We start from the raw sequence: 13,327 nt of genomic DNA on the forward strand, positions 1-13,327 counted from the left end.
GTCACTTCATATTTACTCCATTTTAAGGTTATAAATTCTTAAAGGGTGTTGACAATTTAAACATTTCTTAATGTGGTCTCAATTGCATTATTTAAAAAGCTGTTGAAATGGAAAAAGGAGTTCAGACTGGAGACACGTCGAAGATCTAGAGAAAAATCCAGTGTTCAAAGGGCGTGTGAAAAAATGAATGGGAAGGAAATATTTGGAGACAAAAACCAAAGAACCTAACGGAGAAGAGGATTTTTATGGCCATCTGAAGCTCCTACAGCATGTTAATCTGAACAGTTATGGTCCAAGATGAAAGTGTTTAGTACACTGCTCAGTAAATATTATTGTTGGTGATGAAAAGTTTATCATGGAGAAAAAGGGAATTTTGTGGACGAAGACAACGAAAATTGTGAGGCAACATGTCCAAAGATCTTGAAGGGCTGTGAAAATTCTTTGAAATATAGATAAAGAGTAAACTATTTTCTCCAAGTATACAATAAGAATTTGGAGTGATGTAATATAATTTATATTATATAATATATATAATTATATGTAATATATAATTATAATTATATAATAGCAAACAATTTAATTAGCTTTTGCCTAAAACACTCCAAACAGAAATAACAATTAATACTAATTAAAAATTTATTGACGTAAACTGTTCAGTGATTCACATAAACCTGGTAAAGATATGTGTTATTAATAATTATTCAGACTTGGGCTGAGGTGAGAGGATCACTTGAGCCCGGGAGTTTGAGACCTGCCTGGGCAACACAGAGACCCCTGTCTCTACAACATAAAAATAATAAAGTTATCTAGACATGGTGGTGTGCACCTGTAGTTCTAACCACTCTGGAGGCTGAGGCAGAAGGATCACCTGAGCCCAGGAGTTCGAGGCTGCAGTTAGCTATGATTCTGACTGCACTGAAGCCTGGTGATAGAGCAAAACCCCATCTCTAAAATAATAATAATAATAACAATTATTATTCAGACTTGGTACTGAATATTTACCATGTCTTCTGAATGCCCACATGTTGAGTATTCTTGAAGAATACTTCAGCTGGGCATGGTGGCTCACACCTGTAATCCCAGCACTTTGGGAGGCCACAGCGGGAGGATCACTTGAAGCCAGGAGTTCAAGACCAGCCTGGGCAAACTAGCAAGACCCCATCTCTACGAAGGAAATTTAAAAATTAGCCAGACATGGTGGTGTGCACCTGCAGTCCCAGATACTCAGGAGGCTGAGGCAGGAGGATCACTTGAGCCCAGGAATTTGAGACCAACCTGGGCAAAATAGCGAGACCTGATCTCTATAAAAAGAATTTAAAAATTAGCCAAGTATGGTGGTGTGTGCCTGTCAGCTAGGCAGGAGGCTGAAATGGGAGGATCGCATGAACTCAGGAGTTTGGGAGTGCAGTGAGCTATGATCGCACCACTGCACTCCAGCCTGGGTGACACAGCAAGAACCTGTCTCACAAACCAAAAAAAAAAAAAAAAAAAGCCTCTCAAAGTTGGTTTCTTCCATAGGTATTCTTTTCTTCTAGGTAGCATCCTTGTGTTCCAATATTTACATGAAGATGATGCCTTGCTGTTTTTCCATTTTAAGTGAGCAAAATTTGTGGTAGGGGAGTCCAGAATGAGAAAAACAATGACAATTTCAAAAGCAGACCTCCCTTATTTTAGAACTTTGCCCTGGATTTCATTTTGTGGCCAAAGTCCAGCTGGCCAACCTCTCTTACCCTGCACTGCCTTCTGTGATTTTGTTTGGGATGAAGGATCACAGGAGACAGTTGACAGAGAGCTGACTTTGAGGCCAGCAACGGGGCAAGCTGGGAGAGAGAGCTCCCCTTCCCTTCACCACGGGAAATGCAGGCAAATCCCACACCGGTTTGTTTTTGTTCTCACTGATGGCAGAAGAATTCCTATCCCTTGGGGTTTACACTCATTTTGTGTGCTCTCCAAATCTCCCCACTTATCTTTAGACAGACTCCCAACAACCCTCTGGACACAACTCCAAAGGAAAGAGTTCGCGGACCCACGTCGTGCTGGGGAATGACGCAGCTCACTTTTTCACAGGAGGGAAATCTGGGAAGTGTTTAGTCAGTTTCACGGTGACAGGCAGGATATCAGCGGGAACCAGGTCATGACAGAATCCACACCCTGCTCTCCTCCCGTACACAGTAAGAAGCAAGTCTCAGCTAGCCAGCGTAGACTGAGAAACAGAGGGTAAGGAAGAGCTCCAAGCACTGTTTTGTTTCTTTTTTTTTTTTTTCACGATTGAGCTTGTAGAAGTAGGGGTAGGAGAACAAGAAAAAAGAGAGAAAGAGATGAGAAGGAAGAGGATCTATGCTTCCAGGGCTTAAGCAACCCTGGCAGAGGTGGGGTTGCAAGGTAATCAACAACACTTTCATCCGCTCTTCAATGTTTTCAATTAATTAAGTAATTGAAAAAATATTTCTTGAACAGCCCTCTTATTGGCAGACAACGTTCTAGGAGCTAGGGTTACAGCAGCGGAAGGTCAAGGCCCTGCTATCATGGAATTTCAGTTATATTATATAGAATATCTGTCATATCCCAGGAAGGAAGATAATATCCAAGTAAACAGATGGTCCATGCAATTTTAGCTAGGGAAAAGTGCTTGAAGAAAAGCCAGGAAGAGTCAGGGAATAAGTAGTGTGTGTTTGTGTGTGTGTGTGTGTGTGTGTGTGTGTGTGTGAACTTCAGACAAGCAGTCAGGGAAGGCTTCTAGGAAGAGGTGACCTTTGAACAGAGGCTCTGGAATGAGGCGGAGAACAAGCCATGTGAACAATTTATCCGTACAACTGAGGAGTGCTTTCCTCTTCCTTAGCAGGGTGCACTTGTGTGCAATTTCTCCCCAGGCTGGGACCACAACCCCACTTCTTGAATCATAGAGAGACCAGGGAGTTAGAGCGAGGCATCTTCCACCACAGTGGAGTCGGGTGACCAATATCAGAGCTGTGGCTGGACTTGGAGGGTTGGATCTGAGATGCAGTGATGGGGGGTGGAGGGAACGGCACAGCCTCTGATTGTCACGGGGCTGCCGCCCAGGATACAGGCTTGGCTGGGGGTGGAACGGGTGTAGTTGGCTCTGCAAGTGCAGTTTGGACCCCAGCACGGCTACTCATCAGCTTGGTGCCCTGGGCACATTATTTAACCACTCTGGGTATTAGTTTGTTTGGAGAATGGGGTTCATAAAGGTCCCTCTGCCACAGGGTCGTTGGATTAACTGAGCTGATATACATGTAGAGGGTCCTCAGGAGACTGCCCAGCATAGAATCAATTCTACACAAGCTTTGGCAGTTATTAACACGTGCCGCACTATAGGGACCCTGAGCTCTCCCCACTCTCCCACACCCCTACACCTACTCCTCAATAGGCTGATTAGTCTCCTTATATTACAGCCATTCTTGTCGTCCCTGGAAGCCACCTCTTCAGGGCCTCCACAGAGTCCTGCACAAAGGGCCGCAGCTTTGAACCTAAACACAAAGGGCCGTGGCTTTCACCAACCCGACCACACGGCATCCTAAGGGCAGATCCTGCGGTGCCTCCCGGCAGCCTTTCCTGACTCTTGGGATGATTTATCTTCTAGAGTCGTATGCAACTTTCTGGCCTCTTTCTACCTAGAGCTAAAGAAAAAAAAATCAAATTTAAATTTCCTTGGGAAATCTAGCAACGTTAAAAACCTGTGCCATTAAAACCTTACATGGAGAACTGCAGTCAAGAGCACATAGGAAAAAGCAAAGGAAGTGAAGATGCAGCTTGATCTAAGGGATAAGACCAAGTGTTTGATAGAAATAAGACCTAGTGTTTGAAAGATCAGTAGGGTGACTGTAGTTTACAATAATCTATTTTATATTTTAAAATAGCTAAAAGAGAATAATTCAGGTGTTATAACATAAGGAAAAGATAATATTTAAGGTGATGGATGTTCCAATTATACCTATTTGATCTCTAAAAATTATGTGAATGAATTAAATGATTACATGTACCCCCAAATATGTACATCTATTATGTATAAATAAAAAACAAACTTATTTCAAAAATCAGAAATAAAAACCAAAGAAATGGAGAACATAGCGATTGTTCAAAAACATTGATCTGGTCATGATACTCCTCTGCATAAGGCATTTTACTATCACAAGTGGCCCATTGCCCACTATACCACGTTCAAACTCTGGCTTGAGGCCAGGTGCAGTGGGTCCTGCCTGTAATCCCAGCACTTTGGGAGCCCGAGGCGGGAGGATCGTTGAGCCCAGAAGTTCAAGACCAGCCTGGGCAACATAGTGAAATCCCGTCTCTACAAAAAATACAAACATTAGCCCGGTATGGTGGTACATGACTGTAGTCCCAGCTACTCAGCAGGCTGGGGTGGGAGGATCGCTTGAGCCGGGGAAGTCAAGGCTGCAGAGAGCCATGATCGTGCCGCTGCACTCCAGCCTGGGTGACAGAGCAAGATCCCGTCTCAAAAACAAAACGAAACAAAACAAAATTCTGGCTTGGGAACTTTCTGGCTCTGCCTCTACTTACCTTTCTAGCGTCATGGCTCCACACTCTGTTTGCTCATCTGGGAATCCCAGCCCTACTGAATTTCTTTCAGCTTCTGCAGCCAGCCATGTTCTTTCTGGCCTCCGGCTTTGCTGTGTGCTGTTTCTCCAGCCTGACGATTTGCTCTGTCCCCAGCCCCTGCACTCCTTTACCTGATCTGCTCTGATTGATCCTCCAGTCCTAGGCGGCTGAGTCACTTCCCTCCGCAGGGAAGCCCTCCTGGGTTCTCCTCTGAGGTCTGCCTCAGCAACCATCGCCTTCTCCACGGCAGAGGGTGCCTCCCTGTTCCTAGGGGAGGCCTGAGCTCCCCATTGTATGTGTCCTTTCTTACTCCACCCTCAGAAGCAACCAGAGTAGCAACCAATAAGTTTCTTTATTATTTATTATTTATTTAGTTTTTTGAGATGGAGTCTTGTTCTGTCGCCCTGTCTGGAGTGCAGTGGCGTGATCTCAGCTCACTGCAACTTCTGCCTCCCAGGTTCAAGCAATTCTCCTGCCTCAGCCTCCCAAGTAGCTGGGATTACAGGGGCCCACCACCACACTGGCTAATTTTTGTATTTTTAGTAGAGATGGGGTTTCACCATGTTGGCCAGGCTGGTCCTGAGCTCCCAACCTCAGGTGATCCGCCCACCTTGGCCTCCCAAAGTGCTAGGATTACAGGTATGAGCCACCATGCTCCACCTGTCTTAAAAATATATATAAATTTGTGAGGTACAAATGCAATTTATTTTACATGCATAGTGGTTAAGTCAGGGCTTTTAGGGTGTCCATTACCCAAATGACATAGACTGTACCCACTATAGTAATGTCTCATCATTCACCCCTCCCATTCCCTCATCCTTCGAGTCTCCACTGTCTGTTATTCCATGCTCTGTGTCCATGGATACGCATTTTTTTTTTAGCATCTTCTTATGAGTGAGAACATGCAATATATGTTTTTCTGTATCTAGCCTGTTTCAGTTAACATAATGACCTCCAGTTCCATCCATGTTGTTGCAAAAGGGATAATTTCATTCTTTTTTATGGCTAAATAGTATTCCATGGTGTATATGTACCACATTTCCTTTATCCAGTCATCTGGTGATGGACACTGAAGTGGATTCCCTATCTTTGCTACTGTGAATTGTGCTGCAATTCACACTAGTCTGTTGAGACTAGTGCAGGTATTTTTTTTTTAATCTTTTTTTTTTTTTTTTTTTTTTGAGTTGAAGTCTTACTCTTGTTGCCCAGGCTGGAGTGCAATGGTGCGATCTCGGCTCACTGCAACCTCCGCCTCCCAGGTTCAAGGGATTCTTCTGCCTCAGACTCCCGAGTAGCTGGGATTATAGGCGCCTGCCACCACGCGTGGCTAATTTCGGGGTTTCACCGTGTTGGCCAGGCTGGTCTCAGACTCCTGACCTCAGGTGATCCACCCACCTTGGCCTCCCAAGATGCTGGGATTACAGGTGTGAACCACTGTGCCCGGCCCAGTGCAGGTCTCTTTTTGATATATTGATTTCTTTTTCTTTGGGTAGATATCCAGTACTGGGATTGCTGGATCGAAGGGTAGCTCCATTTTTAGTTCTTTGAGAAATCACCACAGTCTTTTCCATAGAAGTTGTACTAATTTTCATTCCCACCAACAGTGTATCAGCATTCCCTTTTCTCTGCAGCTCGATGAATTTATTGACTGAAGTCATGTTCTTTGCTTTCTAGGAGTTTAGAATCTATTTGACGCAAGAGCTGAAAATGACACAGAACAAATAGAAATGTAAAGCAGGCAGCTCAGTGAGTTCCTCCAGGGAGTGAATTTTTCTAAAGATCTTGCCCAAATTTAGCTAGTCCCTAGAAGACAGGGTAGAGAGTGTTGTGAGATGAGAAGTAAGCAAGGATCCAATTATGAGGCCATGGTGAGCAACTTGAAAGAGTTTGATGTCATTGGAGCAATGAGAAGACAAGGAAGAGCTGTCAGGGAGGGAAATTGGCCATCCTTAAAACTAACCATGACAAAACAATTACGCACACCCCATCTGTAGATTCCAACGCTAATTAGCCTCTTTTCCCACCAGGTATGGAAAAGCCTCCAAGTTCTCAGATTCATCTGGATTTGTCACAGCCCACCTCTGTCCCTTTTTCCAATGGGTTGACCTTATGCAAGTTAGTTAGGATCTGCAAACATCAATATCCTGGTATGATTAACAGGAATAACAACAAAACCAACTTTATAGGGATTTGTGAGATTTAAAAGAGATAAGTACAGTACTTAGCATGTGACTAGAACAGAATATAAAGGCAAATTATAATGGTAGCAGTCAGTAGTAGTACTACTACAGTAGTAGCAGCAGCAGTAATATTAGTAATAAAAATAGTGGTACAGATACTCTTTTAACATAATAGCTTATAGGAGCTGCCCCCAGGATTGCTACTCTAGGAGTGTGTATTTGCACATACCATTTCCTGAGGGCAGACTGCTGTGAAGTCTCCTCTCCGTGCTTCCTCCGTCACTGGCGTGAGATTGACAGCTGTTTAGCAGGGAGAACACAGAGCTGAAGGACCCATGCGAAAAAGTGGGATCTGGAGGTGAGGAGGGAAGGGGAGGGTCAGAAGAGCCTGGAAGTCTAGGGAGAAAGAGGCTTTTCTTCCTGCATTTGGTGGTTAGCCATGTTTGCCCCCAACATAGCTGGCATGCAGGCACACATGTTAGCATGCAAGATTACATCTGTATGTGCGTGCATGCGCACGCGCACGCACGCACACACACACACTCCCACACACCCCTAATAAAATCTGGGGGAGAGACAACTTTTGTGACAGTGTCCAAAAGCTGTTCCTAGATCTCTCTGCTCCCCACGTGGACCATGTAATAGATTAAAATGCACTTTAAATGTAAGCTAGAGGACCACATTTCATGCATTTTCCTGTGCACTATTTGAGGGTGTGCATTTGGGCTCATGCAACACAGTTCCCCTCTCTCCAGCACTGCAGGGAGGTAGTGTGTCAGGCATGTTGTTATTACTGCCACTGTCCTTGATTCAATGTGAATGCAGGAGGGACCCTCTACTGGAATTATGAGAGTTCTGGATCCCCTTGAGTGATCAAAGTGGAGACACAAGGTGTGAAAAATGGAGGTCAACTTGGGGTCAATTCTCCCTGAAAATGTGTTTCTATATTTGAAACCCACCTTAACGAAAGAACTATGAGAAAAGGCAGTCATTGTTGGATGCTAGGCTGCACACCCTCAAGGCTGTATGACCTGTCTAGCCTCTCTCCCCATCCTTCCACATCCCCACCCCCCAAAGCCATTAGACTCTTCCTTACCTCTGCTATTTAGCTATGAATATTTTCTCTTTTTTCTTTTCTTTTCTTTTCTTTATTTCTTTCTTTTTCTGTTTCTTTTTTTTTTTTTGAGACAGAGTTTCCCTTTTGTTGCCCAGGCTGGAGTGCAAAGGCACTATCTCAGCTCACCACAACCTCCACATCCAGGGTTCAAGCAATTCTCCTGCCTCAGCCTCCCAAGTAGCTGGGATTACAGGTGCATGCCACCACGCCCAGCTAATTTTTTGTATTTTTAGTGGAGACGGGGTTTCTCCGTGTTTTTCAGGCTGGTCTCGAACCCCTGATCTCAGGTGATCTGCCCGCCTCCGTCTCCCAAAGTGCTGGGATTAAGGTGTGAGCCACCACCCTCCACCTGTGAATCTTTTTTTCTTTTTTCTTTTCTTTTCTTTTCTTTTTTTTTTTTTTGAGATGGAGTCTCACTCTGTCGCCCAGGCTGGAGGGCAGTGGTGCAATCTCGGCTCGCTGCAAACTCTGCCTCCCAGGTTCTCACCATTCTCCTGCCTCAGCCTCCTGAGTAGCTGGGACTATAGGCACCCACCACCACACCTGGCTAATTTTTTGTATTTTTAGTAGAGACGGGGTTTCACCGTGTTGGCCAGGATCGTCTGGATCTCCTGACCTCGTGATCCGCCGGCCTCGGCTTCCCAGAGTGCTGGGATTACAGGCATGAGCCACCGCGCCCGGCCGAATCTTTTTTTCTTAAGAGATTGGCACAGATAAAGATTATTGGAATGATTTCAGTTTTTTCCCCCTTAGGAAGAAAAGACCAATGTGCTTTCGTCTCATGGCCCATTTCAGCTCCACATCACTGTGCGTACTCCTGGCTTGACACCATTCAGAACCTGCAGCAAAGGTGGAGTCGCTTCCAGGCATGAGAGTAGCAACTGGCTCCATGCTTAGCTTGCAGAAATAACTTTCCTTTCTTTCAAAATTCAGGGCCAGAGGTTTCCAAGCTCTGGAGGTGAACTGCAGATGGCATGGTAAATTAAATGAGAAACAGGGTGAGCTGTAGCCGTAACCTGCATGGCAGCAAAATGGGTAAAGACCCTAGAAGGCCTCACACGAGAATTTTGCTAGGGCATCTGAGGCTTCAGTGTGGTTTGGGGACATGGGTGTCAAAGTTTTAAAAGATAAAGGGATTTTAATGTAAAATGAAATAAGAATATATTGTTTTTTTAAAAATGAGTGCTAAACTCCATGAGTTCTTTTCCTTTTACCCAAATTGATTTAATTTTCAATATTGATTTCAAAGGCTGCTGTGTTTGCATGTTTGGATGATGTTGTGATGAAAACACGTTTACTAAGAACCCTGTGATTTCTCTGCAAAATGAAGAGGAGCTGCAGAGGACTGTCCCAGGCAAGGCCAACTTGCCTGTAAGACCTTTGGGAAACATTCGGTACTTTGAAGACAGAGGAAATTAAGTTGCAGTTAAAGTACTTGCAGAGAGAGCATCTGAAAGTATAGGGACAACCTAGAGATGCAGCAATCAGACTATTCTAGAACAAGAGTTGACTTATGGTTTATTGCCTACTTAGTAAACTATGGGATGCATGCAAACAGTGATGTGGTCGGGCATGGTAGCTCACACCTGTAATCCTAGCACTTTGGGAGGCTGAGACGGGCGGATCGCTTGAGGCCAGGAGTTCGAGACCAGCCTGTCTAACATGGTGAAACCTCATCTCTACTAAAAATACAACAAAAAAATTAGCTAGTTGTGCCTGTACTGGGGTTACTGAGGCAAGAGAATTGCTTGAATCTGGGAGTTCGAGGTTGCAGTGAGCTAAGATCATGCCACTGCCATCCTCTCTGGGCGACAAAGCAAAACCCCGTCTTGAAAAAGAAAAAAAAGAAAAAGAGGGAGAGAGATTCCTGATACTTTATTTATTCATTTATTTAGAGACAAGGTCTTACTCTGTCGCTCAGGCAGGAGTGCAGTGGTATGATCTTGGCTCACTGCAACCTTGAACGCCTGGCCTCAAGCAATCTTCCTGCTCAGCCTCCTGAGTAGCTGGGACCGCAGATGTGCATCACCATGTCTGGTTAATTTGTTTTTGGTACCCAATGGGCAAAGGCATGACCTTCTCTTGCCCTCACTGCATTTCCTGCAAGCTAGAGTGCAGACCTGATGGGGCAGCCAACTTAAACCAGGGGATGGAAGCTGTGTTTTGAGGCTGGCAGAACACCAGAAAGAAAAATCTGGATTCTTGATGATTGTGCAGCCTCCATTCCAGCCCTGGATAGCCTTCCTGGATTTTGATGTGAGTGAGAAATAACCTACCAGCTTTGTAAAGTCACAGTGAGTTTGGATCTGTCACTTTCAGAGGCCAAACTATATCCTAACCAATACACTCACATGTTAGATTTCTTGTGGATAGAAACTGTGGCTATTTCTTTTGCTCAAGAGAAGACAGTGGACTTTCTTGCTTTTCTTTTGCAACACGCATCATAGACTATCCAACCCGAGGGACTATTTGGTTGGAAAAGCAATTGATTTAAAAACCAATTGGTTTGGTTGTACCAATTTTAAGCAAAAATGGTAGATTTTGATGTTTCACTCCTTTGTTGTAATTAGATTTCTGTAGTATCGAGGCAGCCAGTCCCAATAGTAAGAGATGTCTATATTCCTCTGTGATGAATTAGACGGCCCTGTGGATTCATCTTTGGAAGTTGACAAGTCCATGTTCCAAACTAGACTGACTCTTGGATTTAATGAACACGACAAAACAAAATGCATCACGAGCAAAAAGCATGCTATTGTGTGCTGGCAACTACTTTAGTTTGTCGAAAGGGAATTTCTAGTAGGAAAAGATAGAGTTTTCAGTCAGACTTTAAAAAATCACTTTCCAATTTTCTTAAATTTTGATTTTCTAACCCAGCTTACTGTAGTATAGGCAAGGTAGAAAAATAGTCATTTATCTGAAGGATATTCCACCCAGAATTTCAACTGTATGTGAGCACTAGACAAATAGCTAAGATTCCCTGAAATTTACTTGCCCAGAGTGATGCTAGTGAAGCGGCGTCATTGTCTGGGGTAAATAACCAGGGATCGTCCTCTTGCATCAAGAAGATTAAGGACATGGACACACACAAGGAGTGAATTTTGGAGCGGAGGTTTAATAGGCTAAGGAAAGAGAAAGGAGAACAGCTTTCTCTCCTGAGAGAGAGGGGCTCCTGAACGGGAATTCCAGCGGGAATGGGAGTGCATCGGATTTTATAGACAGCCTTGAGGAGGCAGTGTCTGATTTACATAGGGCCCACAGGTTGGTTGGACCAGGAGTAACATTTACATAGTGCACGGAAAAGGCTGGCCATCCCACCCTAATCTTATTATGCAAATGGGCTTTCCACTTGGCTGGTACCATGTTGCCTGCTCCTCACTTTGCACGCAGCTGGCAAAGAGAAGGGAAGATGGAGCCACCATTTTGACCATGCCTAATCCCAGGTAGCCTTCTTCTATTGGCACAGCAGCCCGCATTCACCCGCGCAAGCTTCCAGCTTGCTTGTCTACGTCTGCAGCTCGATTTTCCAGGCTGCTGTTTGCTGGAAAAGAAAATGATTCTGGGGCTGCTTTTCATTACAAGGAAAACCTTACCGAGGACTCCCTTACCTTCACTATCTGCCTAAGTAATTTCTTCTTCTTTTTTTTTTTTTTTTGAGGCAGTCTTGCTCAGTCGCCCAGGCTGGAGTGCAGTGGTGCAATCTCGGCTCACTGCAAGCTCCGCCTCCCGGGTTCACGCCTTTCTCCTGTCTCAGCCTCCCGAGTAGCTGGGACTACAGGCGCCCACCACCGTGCCCGGCTAATATTTTTTTTTGTATTTTTAGTAGAGACGGGGTTTCGCCATGTTAGCCAAGATGGTCTCAATCTCCTGACCTCGTGATCCACCCACCTTGGCCTCCCAAAGTGCTGGGATTACAGGCGTCAGCCACCACGCCTGGCCAGTAATTTCTTCTTAACTCCTATATCACTAGGGACTTCGCATGCATTATGTCATGTAATCCTCACCATACAAGAGGTAGTACCACTATTATCTACATTTTGCACATGAGGAAATTGACATGATTGGCAAAGTTTACACCTTTAGTAGTGGCACAGTCATGACTAGAATCTTAGCCTGACTTCTAGACTCTGAATCCAATGCTGTAATGCATATTGACGCAAATGCTTAAAAGCAATGAACTTTTTCTGCGGTGTTCCTAATAGCTTCTTTCTCTGGTCCAGTTATCGTTACATTATTTTTACCCAGCACTTTTAAGTGTCTTGGTGTTAATGTAAAGACATTCACAGGCGAGAAGCTGGGAAAAAAATGCAAAGAATAAAAGGATTATATCAATATTGTCAGCACATAGAAATATTTGACTTTGGTTTGATTTTGACAGTGGAGGGTAGTTGGTAGTAGTGATAGGAATGTTTTAATAGCTATTAGCCTCTTAATAGAACTAAATGACACCACAATACAGCAATGATGTCATTTTTTTCTAAACAAATATATTCACAAATGAATGTTGTATCTTTATTCCTGTTGGCCTTCTATTGATCAGAAAACCTTTAGGACTCATTTTAAAAGAGCCTTCAGACTGGGCATGGTGGCTCATGCTTGTAATCCTAGTAACTTTGGGACGCTGAGGCTGGAAGATCACTTGAGCTTGGAGTTGGAGGCTGCAGGGAGCTGTGAACAAGTGACTGCACTTCAGCCTAGACATTAGAGTGAGACTCCGTCTCTAAAAAAATAGTCTTCAAAGTCCATGCCAGGCTTGGTGCAGTGGCTCACATCTGTAGTCCCAGCACTTTGGGAGGCTGAGGTGGGCAGATCCCTTGAGCCCAGGAGTTCGAGACCAGCCTGGGCAAGATGATGAAACCCAATATCTACCAAAAAAATACAAAAATTAGTCGGGTGTGGTGGCATATGCACATAGTCTCAGCTACTTGGGAGACTGAGGCAGAAGAATCACCTGAGTCCAGGAGTTGGAGGCTGCAGTGAGCTGTGATTGTTATTGCGCTGCTACACTCCAGCCTGTGCAACAGAGCAAGACTCTGTCTCAAAAAACAAAAATGAGAGACAAAGTTCATGCCAATCAAATTTTCTTTATGGATCAAATGCTCTATTGGCCCTTTGAGGGGACATTTTTTGGCAAAATGTCATTTAGAAACAAGACTAGTGAATAAAGTGAGGGTACAAGCTAGAGAATTCTATCTGATTGTTTAAATGAAACCTCAGTGTAAAGTAATGAGACTCATTTTCTTAGGTTGTGAGTGGCTCTGAGGATACAGTTCTGGAAATACTTTAAGCATGAGAGTAATATTGAAATAATTGTAGTTTTCTGATAACAACTTTAAAGGAACATTGGGATAAATGGACCTTTCGTCTGCTTATCTTAAAAAAGTATCAAAATGCAGAAAATGAATTCATAGACAGTGTAATTGTAGAAACTGACAGCTTCCTCTCTGGCTAAAAG

The sequence above is a fragment of the Pongo abelii genome, chromosome 8 (assembly GCF_028885655.2).
Source record: "Pongo abelii isolate AG06213 chromosome 8, NHGRI_mPonAbe1-v2.0_pri, whole genome shotgun sequence".
Classification (NCBI taxonomy): domain Eukaryota; kingdom Metazoa; phylum Chordata; class Mammalia; order Primates; family Hominidae; genus Pongo; species Pongo abelii.